The 14,386-nt window shown below is 45.7% G+C and overlaps 1 protein-coding gene across 1 annotated transcript in view; it reads right to left on the bottom strand.

Moving 5' to 3' along the window:
- SEMA4B (semaphorin 4B) overlaps positions 1 to 12,124 on the bottom strand; it is a 37,565-nt gene extending 25,441 nt beyond the window's left edge. Inside the window, exon 1 of the mRNA XM_079125406.1 lies at positions 11,986 to 12,124. The gene's annotated coding sequence lies outside the window, so the exon portion shown is untranslated. The remainder of the gene's footprint in view (positions 1 to 11,985) is intronic.
- Positions 12,125 to 14,386: the final 2,262 nt, after the last annotated feature.

Raw genomic sequence — 14,386 nt, 5'->3', positions numbered from 1 at the left:
TGGTCTGTGAGCAAATGAACTCGGCCGAGCTCGTGCTGACACCGGGGATGGTTGCTTGCGAATGTAATTTCCGCACGGGTCAATCCACTGCAGGTCTTGGCTGGGCGTTCGCTACAGGCTCAGCACTTAAGTCTAGGTACCCTGCAGGGGTTTGCCCATGCTTAAAATTCTGTGCGCGCGAAGCCCAGCGTGGGGCGGGGGGCGGGGGGTGGGGGGGGGAGGGCGCGCGCGCGGCAAAATTAGCTTAAGTGGGATAAGAGAATTTAATGCACTGCACTGCCAAGGAAATGAGATCTTCTCCACAAATGCTCGTGCACTGGCAGAGGAAAAGACCCACTAAGGCTGAAATGGAATCCCAGAGGTAGCCACCCACAATCCTCCTCACTCCCAATATCCCCATGGGTGGAGTTCAGCAATGTTGAGACCAGGGGTTTTCAGTAGTCGACTGAATCCCTTACTGAATTCTGAAATCAATTTAGTGAAAAACCAACTTAGAAATCTCAAGAGTTCATTGATCACAGAAGATAAGTTTTGGGAAACCTGTTTCAGGTTTTCCTAAGTGCACAGGATTACAGTAAAATGTAATTCCTTCTTTAACTACAATTAAAAGGAGTTTGAAAACCTCTGCTATTCAGTTCCATGGCCCTGGAAACCATGTCTCCTGGAATTTGCTGCAATTAGAGGACAACTCTTTTTCACCCCTAGTCAAAACAATATCCTCTGAGCTACATCCTTTTGCCCTGCCTCCCTGCTGCCATATCCTCTCCCACAGCAGGTAAAGAGTGAGCACAGCACTCCAAATGGTCCAAAGTCTCCTTTCTTGAAGCCAAATTTATTCATGTTACATGATTTCTGCACATCCACCATTCTGACATCCTTGTGTGCACATGGTGCACATGAGGCAGACTAGGGGCTCCCAGCACTGGCTACAGAATTCCACAGGTGCTGGCCCTGTGGCATTTGCCTGTAGTCCTAGTGACTGGGGAGTCTAAGACAGGAGGATCGAAAGTTCAAAGCCAGCTTCAGCAACTTATAAAGGCCCTAAACACTTTAGTGAGATGCTGGTGCAAAATAAAAATTAAAAGGTCTGGGGATGTGGTTTAGGGTCCTGCATTCAATTAAAAAAAAAAAAAAAAAGCAGCAACTTAGGAGGCTGAGGCAGGAGGGTCCTGAGTTCAAAGCCAGCTTCAGCAACTTATCAAGGCCCTAAACAACTCAGCAAGACCCTGTCTCTAGGAAAAAAAAAAAAAAAAAAAAAGACTGGTCAGAAAAAGAAAGAAAAGAGCCAGGCACAGACTCATAACTATATAATCCCTGGATCCTGAAGCAGGAGGATCGCAAATTCAAGGTCTCAGCAATTGAGTAAGACCCTGTCTCAAAATAAAAATTAAAAGGTCTGGGGATAGAGCTCAATGGTAAAGTGCCCCTGGGTTTGATACCCATTATCCAAGAAAATCAGGTCACTCCTCTTCTCTGCTCAATGGTCAGTGGTCCCCATCTCAGAATAAATATCAAAGGGCAGGAATTTTGTTTGGTTGGTTTGTTAACTTATCCTAAGCATTTAGAACAGTGCTGACATATGGTGGCAACCTGAATAAATATTGTTTGAATGAATGAATGAGTGTAATCTAAGAGTCACAAAATACTGCTGGCTCATTTTAACTTACAACCAGAGCATTTCTTTTCTTTCTCTCTCTTTTTTTTTTTGTTTTTTTGGTACTAGGGATTGAATCGAGAGGGTCCTTACCCACTGAGCCACATCCTCCCAGCCCCCCCCCCCCCCTTTTTTTTACTTTTTGAGACAGGGTTTCGCCAAGTTGCTGAGACTGGCTTTGAATCATGATCCTCCTGCCTCAGCCTCCTGAGTTGCTGGGATTGCAGGCATGCGCCACCACGCCCACCTATAGAACTAGTTTTTATACCACTCAGATCCAATAAAGACTTTCCTCAAATCTGAAATTAGGCAATTAGCTTTTTCAATTCAACGTAGGACTTATTATCTCTCTTAAATGTATTGATTCTGGCCCAGGTTTCATCCTCCTGAAGTCATTTTGAATACTTATTCTTCCATTATACATTTGGTTTCCCCTCCCACTTTGAGTGATCTGTAAATTTAGTTAAGCATTCCTTATGCTTTTATACAAGTCATTGATAAAAATAATGGATGAGCAGATCTAGTGCCCAGGTCTTGGCTTCTATATACCACTTTCCAATAAAAGGAATAAGGACTCCTTGGAGAATGAAAGAAAAAGTATGAGGTAAACACAGGATAGTCTGTTGGGCCAGAAAGCAAAGAGTTATCGAAGACTTATGGGTTCATGTCAAAAGAAACTAGGAGGTGCCTTTTCCTTTTTCTAAGCAAATTTTTTTTTCTTTTTTTTTTGCAGGGAAGGGTCTTAGGAGTCAGCTTGATGACCACTTGTTGCATTGAATAGCATAATGGCTTCTAATGCATCAAATTAAAATATAATCCATTAGTTCACAATGAAACTCAGAGATAGAGAAGGAGAAGGGGTGGAAAGGAAGATTTTATTTACAGAAAAATGCTGACTAATAAATGTAGAAGAAATGATGGAATTGAAAAATGTAGATTCAAACAAGAATTATCAATGGACGTGAAAAAATTAGTGGCAGATTATTAGGAAAGTATGTAGTAGCAAGGTGTCAAAGTCTGTCCCACAAATGTCTCTAAGAAGTGTTTCTAAGAGAGAGATCTGGTGGCCTAGTTAGTGGTCACCATCTTTTTTTTTTTTTTTTTTTTTTTTTGCAGTATTGGGGATTGAACCCAGGGCCTTGTGCTCACAAGGCAAGCTCTCTACCAACTGAGCTTTATCCCCAGACCCTCTGGTGGCCACCATCTTAACCAAATCACCAACAGTAGCATCATCAGTTATAGGAGTATGTGACACAATTTACCTCCTGATTTGATGCAATCAGAAGTATTCAACATTAATCTTGTGGCATTCTTGCCAAAAGAGTTTAACACAGATCTAATAACAAGGACATTACCAAACACATCCAGCATATGGAACATTCTACAAAACAACTAGCCTAAACTCTTCCAAAAGATCAATCTAGTAAAAGCCAAAAAAAGGGACTGTTTAAGGTTCAGAGACTAAAAAGGCATAATGATCAAATGTAATAAATGAACTTGATTGGATCTTGGTATGGCGGTGGTACCATGGAGCAATTGGGAAAATTTTTAATATTGATGATGTAAGATGATATTTATTGGATTATTTTTTCTTTTTTGGTATTGGGCATTGAACCCAGGAATGCTTTACCACTGAGCTACATCCCAGCCCTTTTTATTTTTTATTTTGAGACAAGATTTCACAAAGTTGCTGAGGTTGACCTCAAACTTGTGCCTTAGCCTCACAAATCACTGGGATGTGTGCTACCATGCCCAGTTGATATTTATTGACTTTGTTCCTTTCCTCTTTTTTCTTTTTTTTTTTTTTTTTTGTATGGGGACTGAAATTAGGGGTTCTGTAGCACTGAGCTACATCCCCAGTTCTTTTTTCTTTTTTTTTTTTGCGGTGCCAGGGATTGAACCCAGGGCCTTGTGCTTGCGAGGCGAACACTCTACCAACTGAGCTATCTCCCCAGCCCCCAGTCCCAGTTCTTTTCTTAAAAAAATGTTTTGAGATAGGGTCTTACTAAGTTGCCCTGAACTTGCAATACTTCTGCCTCAGCTTCCCAAGTAACTGTGATTACAGGCATGCTCAATATATTTCATTTTCTTAGGTATGATAATGATATTTCTTATGTATGATGAAGTCCTCATTTTTTGGAAATGTCTATCAAAGTTTTTGGAGGTGAAGTATCATGATATCTACAACTTACTTTCAAATGATTCAGCAAAAACAAATTGTGTGTGTGTGCGCGCGTGTGTGTTAGGAAGGAAGAACAAGAACATGACTGTGGTAAAACTTTAACAGTTTGTCAATAAAGGTAGAGTTATGGGTATTTTTGTGCTGATCCTTTAGTTCTTCATTTGGGAAAAATAAGTAAGACAACTGAAAACAGAGCCCAGTGGCAATGTCATGAGATCCCCATTAGGGTTAAAATAGACCAACAGCCCTTGTAGGTTGAGCAGTTATCTATGTACCCTCCAAACTCCACTGTTCAGCCCACATTTTTCCATATTACCCTCAAGAATGTTATGGGAAAACCCTACAAGAAATCTTGTCAAAACGAAAGTACTGGTTACAGTATTTCCTTTTGTTTTCTGCTTACTGCCCTTACCTAGAGCAGCACTTGATCTGTGGCCATCTGCTCAATTAGAATCTTCACATCAGATAGTTCCTAAAGTGGCAGCGAGATTGGTCTGCCTCGTGTCTTGGCAACACAGGGCTTGTCTGACGGCTATACTCATCCTTAGGGAGAGGAGGCAGGGGCTGCTGCAGCCTCACTTGGTGGTTAATTATATCCTGCTCATGGCTGCTCAAATGCTTCAAAAGTATGTCTTGTGCCAACTGGGCAGCAAGCCCTCAAGGGCAGTGACAGGTCTTCTGTCTTCCAAACCCCCACTGCCTATCATGGCACTCTAGTACAAGCTCCAAAGGTCTGACAACATGAGGGTCCCAACTGCTGGCCTGCGGAACAGCCCTCCAATCCATGTCCCCAGCATGGCAGCCTTAGTCCTTGTGGGCTCCACCATCTTCTGTGAGTGTGCTAATGTGTTCTCCCCAGACTAGAAGAAACAGAAGGGCAACTGACAGAGAAAAATCTCCTTTGAACGGACTTCCTGTGGGCTGAAGAGTGGTTCCCAAGCCAATGACATGTCTCTTCTTTCCCTCTGCACTCTTGGATGTAGGCAAGTCTTTCTTGCCAGAACTGTCAGTGTTTATAAAGAGCTCAGGGGGCAGCTTGGAAAGGGAGTACAGAGCGGGGGGTGGGGTGGAGGGCAGAAAAGCAACACTTCCTCTGTGCCCCCAGCCAGCAAGATGAAGTCATCATCAAATCTGCCCCTCCATCTCCATCTCCACCTCCATTCACAGGACCTTGCTCTTCCTCCCATTCTGACTCTCCTGCGTTTTCCGTTTTCTACCTGAGGTTCTCTCTCATGCACACATATAAGGACAAAGTCACAAGAATGAGAAGTAAAATGGAGCATGCATGCCTGTAATCCCTCAGGAGACTAAGGAGGCTTGGGAGGTTGAGGCACGAGGATTGCAAATTCAAAGCCCGCCTCAGCAACTTAGCAATGCCCTAAGCAAAGCAGCAAGACCCTGTCTCTAGATAAAACATAAAAAAGGCTAGGGATGTGGTTTAGTGGTTAAGTGCCCCTGGGTTCAAATCCCAGTAGACACACACACACACAAAAAAAAGAATGAGGGGTAAAATGTGCATTGGAAGACATTATAAAAAAAGGACAAAACTCTGTGGTGAGAGATGTGGGCACAAGACTTGCAGGCAGAGGAGGAAACTTGGGGGATGATGGGAGACATTCTCTATCTAGATCTGGTATTGATTTTCCAAGTGTGTACAAATGTTAAAATGTCAAGCTGTACACTTAAGATCTGTGCCTTTTACTGTATGTAAACTTATGCTTTATATTTGTTATCATGGGGGGAAAAAAGAGAGACTGGATGGGCATGGTGCACTTATAATCCCAGCTACTTGGGAGGCTGGAGCAGGAACATGAAAACTTTGAGGGCGGTCTCAGCAACTTAGTGAGACCTCATCTCAAAATAAAAAAAATAATAAAAAAAAATAAGTGGGGTAGGGGCTAGGGCTGTAGCTTAGTGGTAGAGTACCTCTAAATTCAATCCCTAGTACCAAAAAAAAAAAAAAAAAAAAAAAAAAAGAGAAAGAGCGAGAAAAGAGAGAGAGAGAAAGAGACCAAAAAGGGGAAGAGGGTACACATGTAGGATCAGGTGGTAGAAGAAAAAAATGAGAGAAACTACAGAAGAAGGGAAGAGAATGATGAGAAATAAAGTCTACTAGAGAAAGAGAAAATAAAGAAAACAAGATAAAAATGTAAGGCATGCCTGTAATCCCAGCAGTTTCGGGAGGCTGAGGCAGGAGGATCTCGAGTTCTAAGCCAGCCTCAGCAACTTAGCAAGGCCCTGAGCAATTCAGCAAGACCCTGTCTCTAAATAAAATACAGAAAAGGGCTGAGGATGTGGCTCAGTGGTTAAGCTAGGTTCAATCCCTGGTACCAAATAAAAAAGAATGAAAATGTAAATCAAATGTAAAGCAAATGTAATCTGCTTGCTGCCTGTCTCTCCTGCTCAGTACAAAGGGAAGACTGGGAATAGGCACAGGGCAAGTGCTAGCCATAGAACCTTCAAAGGAGGCCACCTTCAGTCTCTCAAGCCATCAATAATGATTCATCACCCCTGGTACCACCTCTGCCCAGGTGCAAGCAGGGCATCCTTGCGCATGAATGACCCCTGCTGGGTGGCCCCTAGCCAAGCCTGCCAGCTCTGATTCCCACCCAGGGAGCCTGGTTCTCTGGCTCCCACAGTTCTACTCTGGAAGACATTGCTTTGTTTGCTGCCCTTGGGGGAGGAGCCTCCTGCCAAGCCCAGTGGAGCTTGAACCCAAAGGTCCTGCTGCCCCTCCTGGGGTAGTCCTCAGACTCCTCCCTGCTCTTGGTGCTGACTGGCAGCCTGCCCAAGCAAGGCCTTGCAGACACGAACTGGCTGCGGCCCAGCTCCCCAGGCCCTGGCCCCCTGCCACTATCCCCTCATAGCCCCAAGTCCTCTTATACCAATCTGCAGCTGCAGCTCCCCACCCTGCCCTGGCTGGGCACGCTGCTGCTGTCTCCTCCCAAGGGCTGGGTAAGCAGCTCAGCTGCAGCATCAATACATTTTGATGAGCAAGTGACACCAGCTGGCACACCCTGTGTGTGCTTTTAAATAAGCCAATAGCTGCCAGGTCCTGGGGGCTGGGTGCTTCCTTGGGGCAGTGCCCTCTGCAGTAGAGGGCATCCACGCAGGGTTAGTACTAATACTGCCTTCAAATTTCTCAGGCAGCTTTCAACCAGGGTCTGGCAATGAATGTAAAGAAATGGCCTCATCTCTGTTCCCCAAACCAGGTTCCTGTCCACTGCTCCTTTGTTTTCTTCTTTCTCCTGTAAGTGGTAGAATTCAGTGACTGAGCACACAGGTTCTTCTGTCAGAAGAAATCAACACTACCTGTTATTTTGTGGACTTTAAGAAAGCTGTTTTAGATTGGGGGGTATAGCTCAGTGGTAAAATACTCATGTGAAAAAAAAAATGGGAAAGAAAGCCATGCATTCCTCTGAACCTCAGTTTCCTCATCTGCAAGGGGGATGCTACCAGTACTTCAGAATGGTTATAAGAAATGAGACAACATCTGTAAAGCAATTGGTAACACTGGAATGTAGTGAATGCTCCATGTTCCATCAGTTCAACCTCCATCTAAAAGTTGTCTAAAGCCTCAATGACATTTAACCATCTTAGATGCCCATGCCAAGGACCCCCTTTTAGGCTCTTCCCTTGGTTCAGCTGCCTCCTGCAAATCCAGTGCTGAGGCTGCAACTCTCACAGGGAGAAAAAACCAGCCTGCCCAGCCCAAACCCGGGTGTGCCCACTGTGGTGAGCAGCCTGCCACCCGGTACCGCCCCCACTGGGCCTGTTGGGGCCTGATTTGGCCACTCCCTGGGAGGGGATCCCCCGCCCTACAGGGATATGGTGCAACCTGCAGGGCTCAACCTGTCCTGCCCAGGCAGGGTAGAACATGAAGTTGCCACTGTCACTCCCCTGCACCCCCAACACAAGTTCAGGAGATACTGTCTGTCTGTGCCTTCAGGTCTGCTCACCTTGGGGGAATAGAGAACATGGGGTAATTGGCACCAATCACAGGTGCTTGGCACCCATCACCCTGAAGGGGCACAATGACTGCTCAGCAACTCTGTCTTGTACTCAAACCACTGTAGCCACTCACAGTGTTCCACCAGCTAAGAATGGGGCAAGAAGGCTAATGGCCTGGGACAGAGGCTCAGCTTCCAGTTCAGCTTATGAGACCCAGTTCTCAAGATCCTAAGAAATAAGAAATTTATCTCCCCAGTTGCCACTGAACTCTTTCCCCCTGAAATCCACTTTGAGCACCACACCCCTAGGCATTGCCCTGTGAAGGCCGGAACCCTGCCTTCACCCCAGGGAACAAACCTCCCTTCCCAGAGGCCCAATGTTCTTCCCTCAGCCTCTTTTGTCCCACAGAGGATGGGCTTTCTGATCCCAAAGCTTCTCAATCACTTTAGGTGGCTGCCACTCTTGCTCCCAGATAAAGCCTTTCTTGACTGTGATGCTGAACCCAGAGGGTGGGCAGGTTGGGTGTGCCCACAAGAGTAGTAGGAATGGACAGATGGGTTGCCACTTATTTTCTGTGGCTACAAGGATGGTACTACCACCCTGCTTTGCCAGGATGAAGAAATGCCCCACCCATAGTGATGTCCCCACTTGCCACCCTAAAGCAATGGCATCAGGAGATAACATTCACAGAAAGGGCATCAAAGACTTTTCTGAGGGACCTCACACACCAGCTACCCAGGCCCATGACTCCCTGGGACTTGCTAGCAGCACCATTTATAAGTGTAAAGTGAGCATCAGGCTGGAGGTCACCACACCAGGAACTCCACAGCCCATGAGGTTCTTAGTGGCCCCAGCCTGGCCCCAGAAGGGGAGGGAGCTCTAAGGGGCCAGACCTACCCAGCCTTATGGGATTAACTCCAAGTCTCCCATCTTGTGGTTTCCATATCCCCTTGAAAGAGCAGACTCAGCTTGCTCCTCCTAGAGCCTCTTCAATGAATGCTGCCTTAGACCTCTTCACTGCAGCCTGTGAGATGTGGAGCAAAGCAGGGAGCCCTTTAACCCCAGGGTAGGCTTCAGGATACTGTGAACCCCAAGAATGACATGGCATTTCTGAAGAAAGGGAATAAGAGCTTTCATGTGATTTCAAAAAGATCTTTGTCAGTAGGGCATGGTGGTGCATGCCTGTAATCCCAATGATTTAGGAGGCTGAAGTAGGAGGACTGCAAGTTTGAGGCCAGCCTGGGCAATTTATTTTAACACCCTGTCTCAAAATAAAAAATAGCAAGGACTAAGAATGTAACTCAGTGGTAGTGTGTCCCTAGGTTCAATTCCCAGTAACTAACAAAACAAAACAAAACAAAACAAAAAACTGCCCTCCCAAAAAGATGAAGAACCATTTCTTTATGTTCTTCTATAGATACAGGGAAGATCTATAGAAGCCTTTATCAAGCCAGGCGCAGTGACACATGCCTATAATCGCAGTAACTCTGGAGGGTGAGGCAGGAGGATCACAAATTGGAGGCCAGCCTCAGAAACTCAGCAGGCTCTGACCAATTTAGTGAGACCCTGTCTAAAAGTAAAAACTAAAAAATAAAAAGTCTAGGGATGTAGCTCAGTGGCAGAGCACCCTTGGGTTCAATCCCCAGTACAAAAACAAACAAACAAACAAATTAGCCTTTACCAGGTAAAAAGAAATCGTACCTTACTTTGGAACAGTCATATAACTGTGATGTGAAATATATAGCAAACTCTTTCGACCTAAATCAAAGCTGACATTTAACACTGCTGAACTTTTTACATTTAGTCATTTATTTAATCCTCACAACAGAGGGAGATACAAGTTACAGTTTATTCCCACTATACAGACAAGAAACTTGAGCAGAGAGTGGCTCAAACTTGCTCAAGTCACACAAGTGCTAAGTCAAGACTAGGACCAGAACCCAAATCTTCTACTCCAGGGCCCACATGGAGTCAGAATCTCAACCAGATTTTCTCTCAAGTTAAAGCCATCTCCTCTTCAGATAATATGGGCTGTTGTCCTTCCTTCCAATTCCTCTCTCCCTCCCTCCTTCCTCTTTTCCTTCCTTCTTCATCTTTCCTTTCTTCATTCTTTCTTTCAACCAATGTTTCTGGGGCACTTGCTGCCGCTTAAGCATCATTGATAATGTGAAGGAAATGGTTGCTGCCTCACAGTTACAGTTCATCTGGATCCCTTAAACTCTTCTTTCCAGAGAACCCATCCTCACCCACATTTCTTTAGACACTTCCATTACTCATTCCTTTGTCTCCAACTAAGGTAGTGGCCAGGGCCAACCTGGCAGAGCTCCAGAAGTGCTCCTAGGCTGTACAGGCTAGAATCCTGCTGTTTTTGATGATTTCCGGAGTTGCTGCTCTAGGTTCCCTCTGCACTCAGTTCAGGTTTTCATTAAGGCACTCATTATGCTGTAGTAAAACACTCATTTACACATTCCATCCCTCTCTGTCCATCTCTTCTATAAGCTGCTTGGGTGCAAGAACCAGACCTGCCTAACTCAGGTTTTTAAATCTCCAGCCCCAGGGCAGAACTTGGAAATAGCAGGCACCCAGTAAATGTTTACTAAATGAATAAATGAGTTTTCTGCTCTAGCTGCCTGTCTCAAATCATTTCCAAATGATTCATTCAAGTGCTCCTTCCTGGATCTTCTTTCCCACCTTCCTCTTTTTCAAAGGAAAGGTATCACACCAGAACCCCATTTCCTTGCTTTAGGGCAAAGGGTTTTCTTACTCATATGTCTCTAGTCTCAGCTTTGTTGGCTTCAGAAGGGATAGTATTTGGGGGAGTGGCTGAATGCTCTAGTTCCTATTAGATAACAACATTAAAGTGAAAGTCCAGGACACAAGACCTGTGTGCCAGGGAGAGAGACTCTTTCAGCTCTCCCCTAAGAAAAAGCCTCCATTTCCCATCTTTTCTTCACCTATTGCCAATGTCTCCAACTTTAATTTTATTTATCTGATACTGGGGATTGAGCCTAGGTCCTCAAACATGCTAAACATGTGTTCTACCACCACTAAGCCACACTGCCAGTCCCATTCCCATCTATTTTTTTCTTGGTACTGGGGATTGAATCCAGGGGTTCTTTACTCTGGAGCTACATGATTCCCAAACCTTTCCCCCACCTCAGCACTTTTTAAAAGATTTTTGAGATAGGGTCTCCCTAAGGTGCTTAAGGCCTCACTAAATGGCTGAAGCTGGCCTCAGACTTGAGCTGCTCCTGCCTCAGTGCCCCCTGTCACTGGGATTACAGGCATGAACCCCATCCCCATCTCTAAATCACCCTCAGCCAAGAGCAGGAGATATACCTTATTTCTCTGAGCTTCTGAAAGAACACTCACAAAGGAAACAGCCACAGCCAGTCAGGAGATTGAGTTAAAATCTGACCTTCCCACCAACTCACTGTATCATCTGAGAAGTAATTTAATCTGTCTGGGTCCAGTTTCCCCTATGAAAATGAGGGAGCAGGGGGCGTGTAAAGCACCTATGGGGGAAATTTTATTTTAATTGTATGCTTCCCAGCTCTTATGGCATTCAACCCTCAAAAGAACCCTGTGATTCTTAAATAACATACATTACAGGTGAGGAAATGTAAGCAGAGGTTTAATAACCTTCCCCTGATGACCCAGGGTTTCGGCACCTTTGTGCTAGATCAGAATGACTCTGGAGAGGCCACAACAGATTCCTCTTTTCCAAGGTTCTCACTTCCTTACTCTCCTATTCCCTAAACACACCTTGTTGTTGTAGAGAAGAAAAAAGTCAAAACAAAGGGCCTAACTCAGAGGGCAAACACGGACCACCATGAGGAGTGCTCCAAGCACTTTTTCAAATTCCAAGTGACTATTCTTCCCTCCCGGGTCAGAATTCCCGGTTCGGGAGTAGGGGGTGGCGTAAGGAGGGTGTTGTAAGACGCAGTTAAAGGATTCGGAGCAGAGGCCCCCGGTGGCCATGGGAACCTGGGCCAGCCTCCTGCGCTGCCATGGCAACAGGCTCCCCCAGAGGCGGTCGCCGGTGCCCATTAGAGCGTGCAGGTGGCGCCCTCTTGGGAAAGGGGCTGGGCGGGAGGTGGGAGTTCGGGGTGTGGGGGACGGAGGCTACCAGGCTGCCGGGGCCTCGTTTGTCACCCCGGGGCTGCGGCTCCCTCGCCGCCCGGCCCCTCGCGCCTACCTGGAGTGAGTCACTACCCCCAGCGCAGCCACCTCTGAGCTACGGCACGGCCCGAGGTTCTGCAGACTCGTTCCCGCTGCCAGGACGGCCCGACGCAGTCCCTGGGGGCCCGGAGTGTCCAGCGAACGTCCTCTGTCCGGCACGGTGTCCCCGGAAATGCTGGGCCGAGGCCAAGCCCCGCCCCGCCCCGCCCCGCCCCGCCCGCGTTTACGAGAATGAGAATGGTCCCGAGAGCACTTCTGGGCTCCTCCGCTCCGCGGTCCCCCGGCACTAGGCCGGCCGACCCCCGGCGTTTACAGCAACACAGGACTCCAGGCAGTTTCCCGCCCCGCGTCGGGTCTTGTCCCCAACGATGGCTGCGTGGCCCAAGTAGGCCAAGGGGTCCACGGGGCTGCGGGGCTGCGTCCTTCTTGACCTTGGGAGGCTCGCGGTTCCTTGCCCTAAGGGGGGCGGCCTCACAAGCTGGAGCCCTGACTTAGCCCGGGTTGGAACCCACTATTATCTAACTAGCTTTGTTAGCTAAGGCGAGTTCCTTAACCTCTCTGAGCCTTGAGTTCTTCACCTGTAAAGTGGTCGTCAGACCAGGAGGAACGTCACAGGGTTGTAGTGTGAAATGCAGTGGTAGGGAAACACACCTGGCACGTGGTCAATTCTCTATAATGGTAGTTTTGTTTATAGTAGGAGGCAATGTGAGAGAACGAGGAGCAAGCCACCCTCTGTGAAACCACCCACATCTCCACCCATGGTAAATGCTGCTTGCTGCGTTCCTTAGCCTCCAATGGGAGGCCACCCTGGGAGAGTAAAAAACGAAAGGAAGAGATCTGTAGGAGGAAAGAGATATGGTTATAAATATCGCACATTTATCAAGTGACCTTGCCAGTCCCTCTCTAGACCTTCATGTTCTGGTTCTCCTATCTTCCAGGAAAGCAACAGCTGATTTCTGGGCGGTTCCTGAAACAACCAGTTCTGGGCGTGTAAATGGCTGAGTTGGCCAGAGCTGGCTGGTCAAGGGGCTGGAGAAAACAAGAGGCCAAGTGCCAGCCTCTTCCTGGGCCAAAGTAGGCCTAAGTGCACACTGTCCCTCTGCCATCTTTTCAGGCAGAGCTGCTAGACTCCATTTTCTAAGGAACAAAGTGGTTATTTTATTATCTGCCTACAAAAGTTAGCACATATTTACTACAGGAAAATTGAAAAACAATGAAAAATACTATTTCCCATAATTTCATCTTACCAGAGAGATATTTTAAAAAACTTTTTGGTTGGGAGTATAACTCAGTGATAGAGCACATGCTTAGCATGCTTGAGGCCCTGGGTTTTAATCCCTAGCACCAAAGAAAAAGAAAACACTTTTTAAAAATTTAAACCTAATTTATATATTTGGCAAAGTTTACAAATCTCAAGTCCACTGGCATTACTATTTTAGTTTATATTGTCCTCTTTTCTGTTGCATAGTTATACATGTACATCTTTTGAAACTTTTCCCTACAACAGTGATATATCATGTTTTCCTATGTCATTAAAATTTCTTGAGTTGGGGTGGTAGCTCAGTGGTAGAGCGCTTGCCTAGCACGCATGAGGTACTGGGTTCATCTACAATTAAAATTTAAAAAGGAAACCTTTCATACCTTCATTTTTTAAAAAAGGATTTCAGCCTTTTAAAAAATTGTTGATTTTTCCTTTTTAGTTGTTGTTGGACCTTTATTTTCATTCATTTATTTATACATGGTTCTGAGAATCAAACCCAGTGCCTCACACATGCTAGGCAAGCACTCCACCACTGAGTCACAACCCCAGCCCCGATTTCAGCTTTTTTAAAAAATATTTTTTTAGATGTTGATGGACCTATACAAATACAACATACATTTAACCAAGACACTACTATTGAACATTCATTAACTTTTTTCTAAGCTTTTTTAAAATTTCCTGTACTAGGGATTGAACCCAGAGGTAGTACTCCCTTGAGCTACATTCGCAGCCCTTTTATTTTATTTTGAGACAGGTCTAAACAGCCCAGGCTGGCCTTGAACTTTCGATTCTTTTGCAGCAGCCTCCCAAGAAGCTGGGAATACAGGTGTGCCCCACTGTGCCCAGCATCACTCATTATCTTAAATAATATTGAGATGATGCTGGACACAGTAGCGCACACACACTGAGGCAAGAGGATTGCAAGTTCAAAGCCAATCTCAGAAACTTAGTGAGGCCCTAATCAACTTAGCAAGACCCTGTCTCAAAATTTTAAAAAATAATAATAAAAAAGGCCTGGGGATGTGGCTTTGCGGTTAAATGTCCTTCAGTTCAATCCCTGGTACCCCAAATAATAATAATAATAATAATAATAATAATAATAATAATAATACTGAGATGAGCAACTTTGTCAATCGTCACATCCTGGATTTTTTTC

This window comes from Sciurus vulgaris, assembly GCF_902686455.1.
Source record: "Sciurus vulgaris genome assembly, chromosome: 2".
Lineage (NCBI taxonomy): Eukaryota > Metazoa > Chordata > Mammalia > Rodentia > Sciuridae > Sciurus > Sciurus vulgaris.
Note: the sequence above shows the minus strand (reverse complement) of the source record. Positions and strands in the feature narration are given on the sequence as shown.